Source organism: Mustela lutreola, chromosome 10 (genome assembly GCF_030435805.1).
Source record: "Mustela lutreola isolate mMusLut2 chromosome 10, mMusLut2.pri, whole genome shotgun sequence".
Classification (NCBI taxonomy): Eukaryota; Metazoa; Chordata; class Mammalia; order Carnivora; family Mustelidae; genus Mustela; species Mustela lutreola.
In genome coordinates, this window is record NC_081299.1 from 81102902 (window position 1) to 81118380 (window position 15479).

The following is a 15479-nucleotide window of genomic DNA, read 5'->3' on the forward strand; positions in this document are numbered from 1 at the left end:
GAGGAATCCAGGTTAGCAGGGCTGGCGTGGAATTTGTCCTCTCCTGAGCTGGCTCTGACAGATACAGTAAAGGGCTGAACAAAGGAGCCAAAGAGGAGCTGTATTTGCAGAGAACGACCTAATTCTAGGGCAGCAGGGAAGGACAATGAAGTCTGGAAGCCCACTGTGGCCCCACCCCAGGAAAAGAACCTCTGGAAAATAGCTGACTTGGGAAACTGTAACTCGTTCACTGATGAGAAGTTACAAAGGAAAAGGCATGGATAGAAAGATCCTATAATGAAAACATGTGGGAACAAGCAACAAAACTAACCAGCAGATGGAGAGCACTCCTAAGTAGATAAAAATCTTGTCCTAACAATTTTTCATGAATTAAAATAAAAATATACTCAATGAAGCAATTACCTTGATGCAAGAAGACCACAAAGCAGAAATAGAAGAATACAGAAGGGAGGTGGGAAGTCACTGAAAAATATGAAAGATGAGCTGAAATGCAGAATGACTTTGCTGAGTCCTCATAGGTAATAACTGACAAATTATTTTACTTAAAGCTGAGAGAGAAAGTAGTAAATGTGAAATGCTTATTTAGCAGTACAAAGATGACAAACAGAAAAATAATAACATACCACTGGGTGGTAGAGGGGAGAGAGAAACGAGGAGGAGGACAAAGAGAGAGAGAAAGAGAGTAAGAAAACAGCAGAGGCGACTTTTCTCTGCTGCACAATACCTGGGGCCTCATCTGAATGACTGGAGACTGGAAATATCTGGGAGATTCTTCACTTGCATGGTTGGCTCATGGGCTGAGATGACCTAAGGCTGAGTTCAGCTGGGACTTGACCAGAGTCCCAAGGTGTGATATCTCATGTTGCCCGAGCTTCCTCATGGCATGATGGCTTTGGGATACCAGACTTCTTACACTGGCAGTCCAAGAGCAAGTGTTCCCAGAAACAAGGAGAAAGCTGCATGGCCCTTGCTGAGCTGGCCCTGGAGTCACGTAGCATCACTTCCACTGTAGTCTATGGGCTAATGTAGCCCAGGTCCACCCAGACTCAAGACAAGAGGCAGAGACACCACTTCTCTAGAGGAAAAAGTATCAATTGTGCTCATGTTTAAGTCTGTCACAGTGTTGAAGGATTCAAATTTTGATCTAATAAAGCAGTTAATAATATAAGAATAGACTAATATTTCCTTAATATGGTAAAATACATTTGGCTCAGTGGAAATGCCAGAATCAAGCTGAATGGCAAACAGCAGAGGCATTCCTTTTAAAGAGAAGAAAAAGTCAAGGATATCTGCTATTGCTAATATTAACATTCCTTGAGAAGTACTAGCCAAAGCAAGTACCTGAAAAGAAGGAAATAAAACTAACATTATTTGCAGATAATATATAATCTTTTACCTGGAATTTCCAACAGAATTAGTTGGAAAAAATGCTACAAATTGAGAATTCAGCAATTAGTGTGAACAAACTTAGTACAAAGAAATTAATAGCTTTCATATACAAACAGGACAGAGGATCGAAAAAATACCCCATATAGTAGCAACTCATAATACTAAATACCTAAGAATCCACGTTAAAATGGTCTATTTGAATGACAATAAATATAATAACACACTTTACACTTGATCTTAGCCAAAAGGCCGAGAAGCGATAGATAATAACACACTTTAAAACACTCCTTAGAAAATCGAAACAACTTCGAAAACAGGTTGATAGAAATACTTAACATCATAAAGATGTCATTTCCCCCCTAAGTTAACTCTAATCAAACTAATAATTTGATTTTTGAAACAAATCATTCAATTTCAAAGTTCACCCTGAAAATTAAGAGTAGCCAACAAAACTCTGAAAGGAAGAACAATGGTGGTGGTGTTGGGAAGGAAATGTATCAGGTGATACCGTGTATCAACCCATCTTTTAAAGCTTAAGTAGATGAAGCAGTGTGGTAGGTAAATGAGTAGAAATAGATTAATGAAACAAAGCAGAAAGTCACCACATAGCCAGATATCCACAAAAATAGATCTCAATGTATATGGGAATTTAGTACATGGTGAAAGTAGATTATTCTAAAATTAATGTTTCAAACTCTAATGTGAAAAATCTGGAAAAAAATTTATATCTCCTAAACCATTATAGTAGAATACATTCCAAATGGATCAAATATTTCAGGTAAGAAAGGAAGTGTTGACAGTACTGGAAGAAAACACAAGGGCAAAGGAAATTCCTTTAAGTCCTTAGAATGGAAAAATCTTTCCGACAATAAGATAAAATCTAAAAGAAAAGCATGAAGAATTCAACTATGTTAAAAAAAACTTTTGCATGTATAAAACACCATAATCAAAGTCAAAAGACATATTAATTGCAAATTTTTTCAACTTCTAAAGGGTTAATCACTCTAATATATACAACAAGGAAGAAATGGATAAGAAACAGACAATGATATAGTCAAAAATGGAAAAAGGATATATGTAGACTACAAAAAAAAAAAAAAGAAATCCCAATAGCTCTTCAACATATAAAAATATCCTAGACTTTGCACACAAAAAATGCAAATTAAATCTGCTCTGAGATGACATTTTTTAACCTTTCAGACTGGCAAAATTCCTTATGTTTGATGATACACCGTGTTGATGAAATTGTAGAGAATCTCATCAGTTGCTTGTGGAAGATGAATACAAATATTGTAACTACTATTTGATTCTCAACTTAGTGTCTAAGAAAAGAAACTCTATACCCTCTTCTTGATCTTTTTAAAATATTTTGAAGCCAGTAAAATTCCAAAGTTTTTGTTAGCTCTTATGTATGATGATGAATTGCTAACTTAGTCATTATACCACAGTGGAGGAAAACCCTAGACCCTAGTGGAGTAAATATGACCCTAGGAAGTCACTATGACCTCAGTTTTCTCATTCAGGAAATGGACATGGTAACCACTTCATAAGTTTGTGTTGGGAATTAATAAGAGTTTTGAAGAATGATAGGATGAAATAAATGCTAGCTAATAATATTATTATTTCATACCATATCGGTATATCATAAAACAGGTTTTTTGAGGGGAGGAGAGAGGCTGGCTTTAAAACCTTACCAAAAATACCTCTTAGAAGATTTCTTATCAAGAAATATTTTTTTAAGCCTTTTTAAAAAAGTTATTATATAAAAAATTTTATGTGTAGTAATGGGCAATTTAAATGGCTATGGCAGAAAAGAAATGAAATGATGAAAATACTATGTTACTTCTCCTTAGCTCTTATTCTACCAATGGGTTATGAGTGGCTGGGTGGACTAGAGGAAAGGATTATTTTTCCAATAGGTACCTTTTCTCTCTACTATTTTCAATCTCACCCTCTTCTCTGTTTCCCTTTGGTTAAAAAAAATCATAATGTTCATGTCTTCCTTGCCTTGGACAATACCCTCCTTTCATCTCATTGTCTCATGGAGCTGTCTTTCTTTCGGACCTCACCAGGAAACTTTTTGGTGGAGTGTGCTACCTTTGCCACCACAGGACCATCCCCTTACTTCTTGCAGCCTGCATTCTAGCTCCCCTCTTCACGCTCCAGCTGCAACTGTTGACTCCAAGGAGCCAACCACCCAATGACCAAATCAAAAGCTCTTGCGGTTGTCTTCCTTCTGGACTGCATCTGCATTTAGCGGTTGATTATCCTTCTATTGGTACACATTTCATCGCCCTGCTTCTCCCACCCTTCTGTCCATTTCTTTCCTCTTTTTCTGACTTTGCTTGCTTTTCACTTTTCACCCATCAGCATATGCACATCCCAAAGTTTACTCCTTATCTTTCTGTGTTTTTTTTTTTTTTTTTTAACTTCCTTGGAGCTTTTCCTCAGTCTCACCATTTTAACTCCTGGAACATGATAGAATATTCTCCACAAGGAATCAGCTTCCTTCTTTAAAACTATAAACCCTCCAAGTTAAAGGCAGGGAGAAGAACTTTAAAAGGTGACTTTCTTTTGAGATAAGGTATCTCTATCTCTATCTATCTATCTATCTATCTATCTATCCCTGGCTCTTGTTCCTCTTTCCCTGTTTTTCTTAAGTTTCCTCTAAATGTTTTCTTCTTCTGTAAACATATCCATACCTGGAGTTTTCCACAATAGGGGGAGTTTTCAAGAAAAGGTATTTGCAAAATTCCAAAAAGAAAAATAAGGAAAATTATAGAAACTCTATATGGCATAAGAACAAGTCAGTTTTAAAAAGACAGATATCCAAATTTGATATTATATAAAAGAAACATAGCCTTATTCAGATAGCTAGGCTTGGTTGAGATGATGGGGACTGGCATCAAAGCAGCAGAGAGGGAATAGAGAAGTAAAGGTGGATTTGTGACATATTTATTGGAGGTAGGACTGTGATTGATTTCACTGTGCCAGTGAAGGCAAAGCAGGTGTTGAAGATGACTCCAAGATGACTCACTTGGGCAACCAAGTGAATGGTGATGATATTAATCAAAATGTAGGTACCAGTAAAAGGAATTCAGTCTGTAGGGAGGATATTGAGTTTGATTTAGGACATCTTGAACTTAAGCTACCAGTAGGGTCTTTGGAAGTAAGAGTCTAGGGGTGATATTATTAAATTTTATTTTGTAATTCTTCCCTTCTTGGGAGTAGAAGATCTCATTCATTTTCATAGTTTCAACTATTGTCTACATGTCTACATGACAGTGACTCCTGTGGCAGTCATCAGTGCTGGTCATCCAATATTTTGGGTTTCTGCTTCCCAGACACATTATGGTAGGATGTACTTGCTGCTTTTTTGAAATTAGATATGACCACGTGGCTTGCTTCGCTGATAAAACCCAAGAAGTGACATGTGTAACTTCAGTATGGAGGCTTAAGAGACAATGCATTATTCTCCACATTTCCTCCTCAGTGACAAAGGGATTGTGAAAATACTTTCTGAAGCACAGGCGTCCTGTGCCAAGTGTCCTAGCAAATATGACACAGAACACCGGCACAAGTCATGATTTTGAAAAGTAAACCTTTGTGATTTTTAAGCTGGGTGTTTGTCAGCATGCCATAGCCTACCATTTCAAATAATTAATTCTTAAATCTTTATCTTCAACCCCTCTTCTACTAAGTGATCATAAATCCACTAATTTTGCAGAGCAGACCTCATTTCATGTAATTTTATCCTTTCCAAAAGGGTCAATTACAAAATATAAGAGTGGATGTGATTTGCTTTTTATGTGTCTTCATATGATCTTAGAACAACGGCTTTAAAAGTCTTTCAACCATGATACAGAGTAGGAAATAATTTTACATTAGGACTAGTAGACACATCAGTCAGAAACAAAAACTTCATGGAATAATACTGTTAACTACGTGTGAAGCATGGCAGCTTTTTATTTCACTTAAAAACACTTACTGCAAGCCTCTAAGTAGATGTTATGACCCAGTAATGGATCTTAACCTATAGTTTGCAAAACCCTGACTTAGGGTGCAAGCTTTGGAGTTGGAGTGTCTAGGCTCAGCCCTGGCTCTTCTACTTACTACTACTGCTGTGTAACATTCAGTAAAAGGTATAACCAGTGAGCCTCAGTTATGTCTTCTGTAAAATGGAGTACTAATCACTTATTTTGTAATTAAATCAAATTAAGTGTGAACATATATAAATATATAATCATTTGAATAGATATATAAATATATAAATAAAATTACATATATGTGTATATTATATACATTTAAATTGATGGACATATTTCCTGAAACATTTTAAGTGGTCATAAAACCCAAACCTTATTTTTGGCTGGGAAGATAAGTCCTGGTAAGACTGTACAGTCTGAGGATTCAACTTTTCAGGAGTGCAATGGGACAGATGTATCCCTTGCTGACATAGCTCACTCCCTGGTCTGCTTGTTCCCACAGCCGTTTGACCTCCCTGGTATATGCTCACTTAACACAGTTCTGTGCAAGTTGAGTCTGGGGGCTCCTTGTGAATGTGGGGCTTGTATACAGGGATCCAGTGCATGATGGGGATGGGTCTGGAATGCATTTGGGGACACTCTGCTCTTAGGACCATATCGTATTCTTTTCTCAGCCTTCTTGCTGGTCAAAAAAAACCTCCTTGCCTCAGGACCTAGCTCTTAATTAACCCTTAAACCTGACACCAATCATCAACATCCTGTGTGTCTTTTTGATGGCTGGGTTGTCTTATCTCCCCACCCTATTAAGAGCTCATAGAAGTTGTGGGTAGTAGGTGCTTACAGATGGGGATGTACTGTGATACTCTCTACCTATTTGTTTTTCGGGACACTGCCTATTGAGTTTTCGGTTCTTTGCTTAAAAACCACTTCCTCAGGGCACCTAGTGGCTCAGCTGTTAAGTATCTGCCTTCAGCCCAGGTCATGATCCCAGCGTCTTGGGATTGAGACCCACCTCGGGTTCCCTGCTCAGCGGGAGGCCTGCTTCTCCTCCCACTGCCCCGGCTTGTGTTTCCTCTCTAGCTGTGTATCTCTCTGTCAAATAAATAAATAAAATCTTTAAAAAATAAAAAAAATCCTTAAAAAAAATCACTCCCTCTGTGTGCTCCTATCTTGAGCTCCCAAGGTCCCTCTTGGTTTTCTTATCTTTCAATACTTTCCAAACAATTATGAAATTCCTGTCTTTCCTGCTGGAATATGAGTTTTGAGAGGGTTAGAGATGTTCTGATTGGTTGTAACCTAGGACGAAACACAGTACTCTTTATTACAGAGCATTTTGGTATATATCATTCTAGACCAGACATCACATGCTTGAATGTCTGGAAGGACGACACAGCTCACATACGTGAGGCAAGTCAGCTGGTGGGATTTGGGGATTTGGTGGGCTTTACCCAAAGGGACAGCTATTACTTTACATCAACAGAACATTATGCAGAGGAAGTAGCCTTTCATTGCTAAAAGTTCTGATTTTTTTTCCTTAAATTTGAGATCTTCTGGATTTTAAACGCTGGTAGCTAACATTTTTTGGAGTAAAAAACAAAACAAAACAAAACAACCCTATAGGCTGCCAGTTAACAATTTACACTACGTATAATGAATAAATGTACACATGTAAAATATATATTTTGGGGGCGTCTGGGTGGTTCAATCAGTTAAGCATCTGACTCTTGATTTCGGCTCAGGGTTGTGAGATGGAGCCCCATGTTGGGTTTGAGATGGAGCCCCATGTTGGGCTCCATGCTGGGTGTGGAGCCTGCTTAATATTCTCTCTCCTCGGTAGACAAACCATAAGAGACTCTTAATCATAGGAAATAGACTGAGGGTTGCTGGAGGGGAGGGAGGTGGGGGGTGGGGTAACTGGGTGATGGGCATTAAGGAGGGCATGTGATGTAATGAGGACTAAGTGTTCTATATATAAGACTGATGAATCTGACCTCCACCTGAACTGCTAATACACTATATGTTAATTAATTGAATTTAAATAAAAAAGTAAAAACAAAGATTCTCTCTCCTCCCTCCCTCTGCCCCTCTGCTCCTCTCCATCTTTCTCTCTCTCTTTCCGTCTTAATGTATTTGTTTAATCTTGATTTTTAAAACTTCTTTGTGAGCATCTTTCTTAGCCAATCTTACATATAATTTTCAGTTCCCTTATTTGTCAGGCGGGGATAAGATGCTATTTCAAAGGACTGTTGTGAGGATCAAGTGAAATTGAGTATGGAAAGTCCAGAGAGGAAAGCTGGGTCCACAGTACGTGATTTACAAACGGGGTCCCTCTTCCCTCTCTTGTTCAGTCTTGTCAGAGAATCAGCAGCTCGAGACCTGGCTACAGAGAGTGTGTTCCCTGGGATGCTCTGGGAGGTCTTAATATGTATCAGGGTGGCAGGGCTCCTAGGGGCAAAGAAATTTGGAGATTGTGACCCGAACCAATTTAAGTATATGTCTTTACAAAGGACTTCTTAGAGACTTTAATATGCTAATGTGCCTCCTAACTCTTCAAAAAGGGAAAAGAGATGCAATATTCCTCACATTTAATTGACCTGAATGAGTGTCTTACGAAGCACACTCCGTGTAATGCTGAATCCACTGGAGTCTGGCTTTAAGGCTTCCTGGGGTGCAGTGGCTACAGCCCAGGAAACAAGCTTCCACCGTGTGGGCCTGCGTTGCCCAGCTGCCTGCCTCACCAGCCCGCATTGGGTTGGCACTCGAGTGCTACAGAGTCAGAAATCCAGGGCCCTCCAACAACTTCATTGATCCCACAACGCTTTTGTAGCGAAGCCATAAACAAACGTACCCACGGAACAGCAGTAAGTTGATGCTGTCTAGTGAAGCCACCGTCTCCCTAGCATCGATTTTTATCTTTAACTAGCTATTCTCCCCGAAGAACCAAAGGAGGCGATTTCATTTCTGTGGATTCCATTCTTGAGATCGTTATGTTGATTATGTGTATTCTCTTTTTTTGTGTAGATGTTTGAAATTTCCCTAGGAAACATTTTCTTCTGCCTAAGATTGCACAGAGCATCATTTTAACACATAGTAAATGTTGCTGAGTAGAAAAATGCATGCGTTACCACGTATTTTTGCAAAGTAAGAGGTTTATATCTTTGTAATTATTTTCAATGTGTGTTTATTGATTTTTATAATACAGGGATATTAACTTGAAAGGGAACAAATTACATACAACAAATTAAGCACTTGCATGGATTAGAAAATGAAGGTAGTGCACTCAAGGCATGACTAACACGTGAGTGTTGCAACACAGAAGAACTATGTGGTTTCATCGCATCTGGGAGGGTTTCATCCCGCCACTCGTCTGAAAGGCTCTTTAACTGGAATGCAGGTGCCGGAGGGAATGCATTCATGGAATCTTAGTACTTGAGAACCTCATCTAGGGAAACTGAGGACAAGATGAGTTAAGACCCCATACAAAAGGTCACAGATTATTGGAGACATGGCCAGAGTGAGAAGCTAGGTTCGGGGACACTGGCCCCATGTTGACTTTCCAATCACACATGGTGTCTTCTTCAAGGTCCAGTGTTACCGCTTATCAGCTGTGTGTCCTTGGGCAAGTCACTCTTTCCTTGTTCATAGAACAAGAGCAATACTTGACTGATGGGATAATGTGCATGGATACAGCATTAGGTTTAGAGCAAATTCATGCCCTTTGAATAACACTTCATTCATTTATCTGAGATGTATTTATTAAGTCTCTACTAAGTTTTAGTCATTAATTTCTTGGAGAACAGATTTTTCCTTCCAGTACGGATATTTACTGAAAGTTTTAACATAACTTCCATGGCACATTTTTAAGTGTGTAGGCATAATACTTAACATTTGAATAAAAACCTATAAAGAGGATACATTTAATCTCCAAATTCTAAAACCCCAAGACTTATAATATGATCCTAGAGCCCCTTGGACTGAAATTGCTATATAAACTACCTTATTAATGTCACAAACATTGCCATCCCCGATGTCTTTTTAAAAAGGGCCATGATAAGTGACTCCTACCCTCCTAAATACTGGATCAAAAGTTCCTGGAAGGTGGAGTGCAGCTATCCCAGTGGGACAGTGCTTTCAAATGGTCGAGTTTAGGGATCTCCAATTTATCCTGTATCATAGAGTTTTTCTTTCCACTTGCTTTCCTCCCAGTTCAGTGACCTTGTTTCATTTATGGGTGAGGGTTTTGGGAAAGATGATTTCAAAATGGGGGATAAAAATTCATCAGGATCCTGGAAAGATTCATTACATGGTGACCATACCCTGGGTCTGCTTCTCTGTAGAGGCTGGAGTTGAATTTGTAGAAATAGAAGACATGGGGAGCAGCGATCATTTAGGTCATGTGTCATTTGTTCATCAGTGGTGGGCACTTAAACCAAAGATGATCTTAGATCTACTTGTGTTTTTTTAGAACTCAAAGATGGGGTTGGAAGGAGTAGGGTGTGGGAAACAGTATTAGATTTTTTTGAACATCCTTTTCAGCAGGACCTGATGTGTCCTTTAATTTCTTAATGTGACAGGTGGGTGCATGACATATCTTGGCTAACTCTGGGCAGGGGAAGTTCTGCTCCAGAACTATAAGAGACTGAGTGGGAGTCCTTGGAATTGCCTTACAGTTTCAGCCTGAGAACTGAGGGATTTCAAGCAGACCACATCTACTCTTTAGAGGAAGGTCATCTCTAGATCTTTCTGGTTGATTTCATTTTGATTGCCCTTTTTGGTTCTAAATGCACAGAAATAGTACTGGTTCCTAGAACACCTTTTTTTTTTTTTTTTTTAAGTTGTTTTGAGTAAGTGTCTACTTTACTAATAAATTGGACGGATTTATTCTTCAATTCATATTTGGCAACCCTGGTATTTATAATCAGCTTCATAGAGAGTCAATAATTATTCATTGGTACTTGCTGTCACCGGATTCTTGGCTATGTTTCCCTCCCTTTCATGAAATATGAAAATACATTTTCTAAATTTTATTGTATTGCCTCGAATCTTTTTTTTAAGATTTTTATTTACTTATTTTTATGAGAGTGAGTGTACAAGTGTGAGTAGGGGCAGGGGTAGAAAGAGAGGAATCCCAAGCAGACTCTTTGATGAGTTCAGAGCCTGGTGGGGGACTTGATCCCACAACCCTGACATCATGCCTGAGCCAAAATCAAGAGTCAGATGCTCAACTGACTGAGCCACCAAGATGCCCCATTGCCTCAAGTCTTATATATTATATTGGTAAATGTGATGTCTTCTACAGGATAGTCTCCAACTCATAGATTATTCCTTCTTTCTAAATTTATTTATTTTTTTAGATGTTTATTTTGTTCTTAGAAAGCTCTTTTCCCAAAGAAATATCATACATATGGAGAGTTTGCCATATAACTATGTTCATCTGTAATGCACCTGAAATACTGTACATTTATATTGAAAAGTAGAGAAGGACACAATTACTTAAATAGCAAATAAAACTAAAAATGTAAAATGTAAAAATGTAAAAATTGAAAAAGAAATCAGTATTTATTTACATTAATTGCTGTATGTTGGGGAAAAGGATTTTAATTAACAGGGAATTTTTAAAACTTCAGAACAGCACCTGAAAAGGGTTTTCAGGATCATTAAAAGGATTCATTATGTGGGTTCTTTAATACATCAGCTTTTGTTTTTCGATTGTTTTATATAAGTGTACTAGTAACATTATTCTTACATGACCTCAGCTATGCTCAGGTCAACTCTTTGGCTTCATAATATAAATTGAAGAGATGGGATGTGATAGGAATCCATAAACGAATTCTCATTGAGCCTTGAAGGTCCTGAAGAGAATGTACATCAAGGATTAGAAATAGGGCTGCTATGGACTGAATCATTTCTCCTTCCCCCCACCCCATGCCTTGATATGTTGAAGCCCTAACTTGCAATCTGATGGTATTTAGAGATGGAACCTTTGAGCAATACTTAGGGTTAGATGAGGTTATGAGGCTTTACTGTGATATTTATGTTTGGAATTTGAAGCTTTATGTTTATTTGTTTGTTTTTCCATGTAAAACCCTTGGCTTTTTGATTTCTCTCTTTTTTACATTAGAACATTATGAAATAAGGGTGCCTGGGTGGCTAAGTGAGTTAAGCCTCTGCCTTTGGCTCAGGTCATAATCTCAGGGTCCTGGGATTGAGCCTAGCATCAGGCTCTCTGCTCGGGAGGGAGCCTGCTTACACCTCTCTCTGCCTGCCTCTCTGCCTGCTTGTGATCTATCTCTCTCTGTCAAATAAATAAATAAAATCTTTAAAAGAAAAAAGAACATTATGAAATTGTTTTTAGGGCCCTGTAATAGGGACACTGGATGGACAGTTCTTTTGTTTAATGCTTTTTCTAAGCTTTGGTTCCTCTCTCTGGATAACTTACGTATTTCATGCTTAAATGAGGCATCACAGAGTTTTATGTGATTGTCTAATAAAGTAGCCTTATTTAATTAATTTAATAAACTAGCTATTTGTATTACAAGAAAAGAAGCCAAAGCCATGGAAGATTCACTATAGTTGAACGTGAATCTGTTGGATCCAGGATAAGATGTTGCTGAAACAGCCTTCCCACACCTCCCCCGCAAGTTTGGAGGGGAGTGGCTGTGGATGGGTTTTCAGAATTTTTTCTCAACGTTTTATAAGTGTTCCCAAATGTCTTTGGCTGTTCTAACACATGCGTGCTTTTTTCCATTTGTCTCCTAAGGTTCTTTCAAGGATCAAGTGAGATAATGCTCATCATGTAAGCACCTTGTAAATGGTCAAGTTCTATGCATGCGTTAATTCTTCTCTGCTTTGTTACTTAGATACAATGGCTGTACTCAAAATGAATGCACCATGCACCGAGGGCAACTTCCAGGACCATGAGCTACCGCTCTGTACTCTCTCCTGCTACACTCCCGGGCTTACTTCTTAGTGAATGCTAAATGCATGTGGCAGGATCCTGACCCCAAATCATCACAATGGATAGACTGTGCGCGCAGAGCTTAAACTATACGTGTGCTTGCTGCAACATGATGGATATAACTGCTTGCTGAGAATTTGATTTATTTTCCAATAGTTTAGCATCCCTCTGCTTTTATCTGATATGACTATTTTACAAGCGTGTGTACCAAGCATGGCTTCAAAATTGCAGGTTATGAAATACAGAAAATGGAACAATTGCCGTGCATAGCAGAAATCTTCCTGTTCAGCCTGTGTGCTGTATATTTTAAAGTAAGATGGACTGCTGAATGGTGATGGGGGCTTGCCTTGGGCTTCATCATTTTTCCCCCTACAGGTAAAAGGAAATGCAAGACTTTCTTCTTCATTTTCGACTTCATATTGTTAGTTGGTTTTTCACAGGTTGGTTTGTGATGATGGGTTTTTGCCTTATCATTTGTTGGCATAATAAAAATGACATGATGATGGGGGAAGAGAGCAGTTCCCTTTTAGGATGGAACAGAGCCGCTGATACCAGCGATGAAAACGTAGCTGGCTGATGGGGATGCCTCCCCCTTTCTCATTTCACTGCAACCCAAATCTCTATTTTTTCAATAATACACTTGCTGGCAGAGAAATGCACATCAGAAACTCACTGCTATTATGTATATGCCTATGTTTGTGTGTAGAAGAGGCTGGCTGGTTGGCAGTCTGTGTAAGCTGTTGTACCAGAGTAGGGACACAGTTCCTAGCAGGACAGCTTGCTTCGTTGGAGGTTTATTTATTTCAGGGTTCTTACCTCAAATATCCCTTCTTTCCCCCTGGTCAAAACGGACTCTGGGTTGCAAGTAATTGGCATCTAAGAACATAACAGATCGAGAGCTGGGTCGACTCTGATAACACCTGTACTCTGCTGGAGGTTTCCTTCAGGTCAGCTGTACGGAAAGGATTGCCAGGCAGCGTGGGACTGTGATTGGCATCATTTGGTTCAGACTTAGGCAGAAGCCAAGCTTGACAGACCTGGGGAACGTGTGGTGGTGTAGCAGAAGGAAGGTGCTTTAATGGACGGTGCAGGGGCTGCAGAGATCAGGCGTGCACCTGCTCGTTGGATGTATCTGGGATGTCAGTCCCCTGGGACCTTTTCACCTGGCCTGAGTCTTCACCTCTGCATTAAAACCCTTGCTGAAAACTCAGATGCAGACCTGAAGGAGCGCTATCCCACTTTCGTGGTTAGACAGCACCCTGTTAAGTATCTTTCCTCCCATGCTTTGTCACTCCTGAGTTTCTTCCGTTTTAAGGACCTGAGTATCTCTTCCCATTGTTCTGCTGTTACCTTGGATGATGGATCCCTTGATTACTTGAAGTAAGTTAAGTCTATATAGAGAAGTTAGCTGTTATTTTGGAGGAGCAGATGGTTTCCTATTTCTTTTTGATAATAGTGCCTTCATTGGCTTTTCATATAAAACACATGCTTAGGGGCGCCTGTTTGGCTTAGTTATTAAGCGTCTGCCTTCAGCTCAGGTCATGATTCAAGGGTCCTGGGATCAATGCTTGTGTTCTCTCTCTCCCTGTCTCTCTCTCTGTCAAATAAATAAGTAAAATCTTTTTAAAAAACCACATGCTTAAACTTTATTGAGCATTTACTATGTTTCAGGCACTACTCTAAGCCTTTTACATGGTCTTCATTACACTTCTGTGAAGTAGATGCAGTAATTATCTCCATTTGCGGAAAGGAAACTAGGCCGTAGAGAGGTTAAATGACGTGTCTAAGGTCACACATCTGTGAATGGTAGAGAGGGATTTAAATAGGACACTTTCAAAGTTGGGGTCTGAATTCTTCACCCCTACTTGAGGTTCCTTGCAATGGCATTTGTCAGGCACAACGAATGTTTGACAAATGTTTCCAATGTACTGAATTCTGATTTAGGGGTTATACCTAAAATAGGTCAAATAGCTCATGGAACATTCATTCTAGGGATATGGGGGAGGTCAGACATCAAACAAACAAACAAGCAATTTTATATAGGAATAAGAAAGTATAAAAAACCAATATAAAAAAACTCAAGTGACTGGTGGAAAGAGAATGAACAGCAGGGGTTATTTCTTAGGAGATGGCATTTGAACTTTGACCTCGGTGAGAAGGAGCCAGACAGACAAATTTGTGGGAAGAAGGAGCAAACTGCAAAGGCCAAGGCCATGTGGTGGGAAGATACATGCTGTGTTCAAACACCGCCAAGCAGGTCACTGAGTGTACTGAGTGGAGGGGAGGTAATGAGAGACTTGAGCCGGACATGAGCAGGAACAGATGTCTTGGTGAAATAAAAGTGTCTTCAGGAATGACACATCCCATCTCCCCCAGCTCCGGGTGCCGTGCTTTGCACTTGACGCAATGTTTAGCTACTTGTGATTCCCTAGACGCCATGTTGTTTCACTTCTCCATGGCCTAGCCTTCACCTCTCCTGCCTTCCTTTGACACTCAGCTCAGTACTCATTTCCTGTGGTGGAGCTTCTCGAATTGGGTCTGAGTTTTGCTCCTTCTCTGGATTTCCCTTCATTTCTGTCTGAATACTTAGCATGCCTTTCTAATTTTTCATTTACCTGCTACTCTGAAAGAATAAGAGCTATGTGATGGCAAAGAGTATGTCTTGCTCCTCCTCGAATCCCCAGTGCCCCGCACATGAAGGCAAATTAAAGTGAAGAATCACAATATCTCAGGGCAAAGGAAGCGTAGCAAATTCAGTGGCACTTGGAGTTTCCAGACATGGGTGTTAGATCTGTTTGTTATTCTTCTGTCCCTGCTCTGTTCCGAGGGTTCCTAGCTTCTGAATAATGAGAGATGATCTAGTCATTACGGCTAATGTCACATCTGCGTTACTTGTCACAATAACCAATGGGAAAAGCACTCTTACTTTTCCATTTGACAGTTGAGGTAACTGAAGATGAGGGGCACTAGGAGATTTCCCTGAGGATGGGCACCCATTTAGAGATGGAGCTGGGATTCAAGCTCAACTTTGACTCCCAAGCTCCTTCTCTTGACTGTGATGCCCTGGAGCCATTTTAGGCAAAAGCTGATTCAGCTTGTGTTTTCATCAGGCGTGGCCTGATGGTTCTGGAAGCCCCTAAGATCGC

At 39.5% G+C, this 15479-nt stretch overlaps 1 pseudogene; it reads right to left on the reverse strand.

Annotated features, from left to right (window-relative positions):
• Nucleotides 1–1574: 1574 nt before the first annotated feature.
• LOC131810739 (U2 spliceosomal RNA) lies at nucleotides 1575–1650 on the reverse strand (annotated as a pseudogene).
• Nucleotides 1651–15479: the final 13829 nt, after the last annotated feature.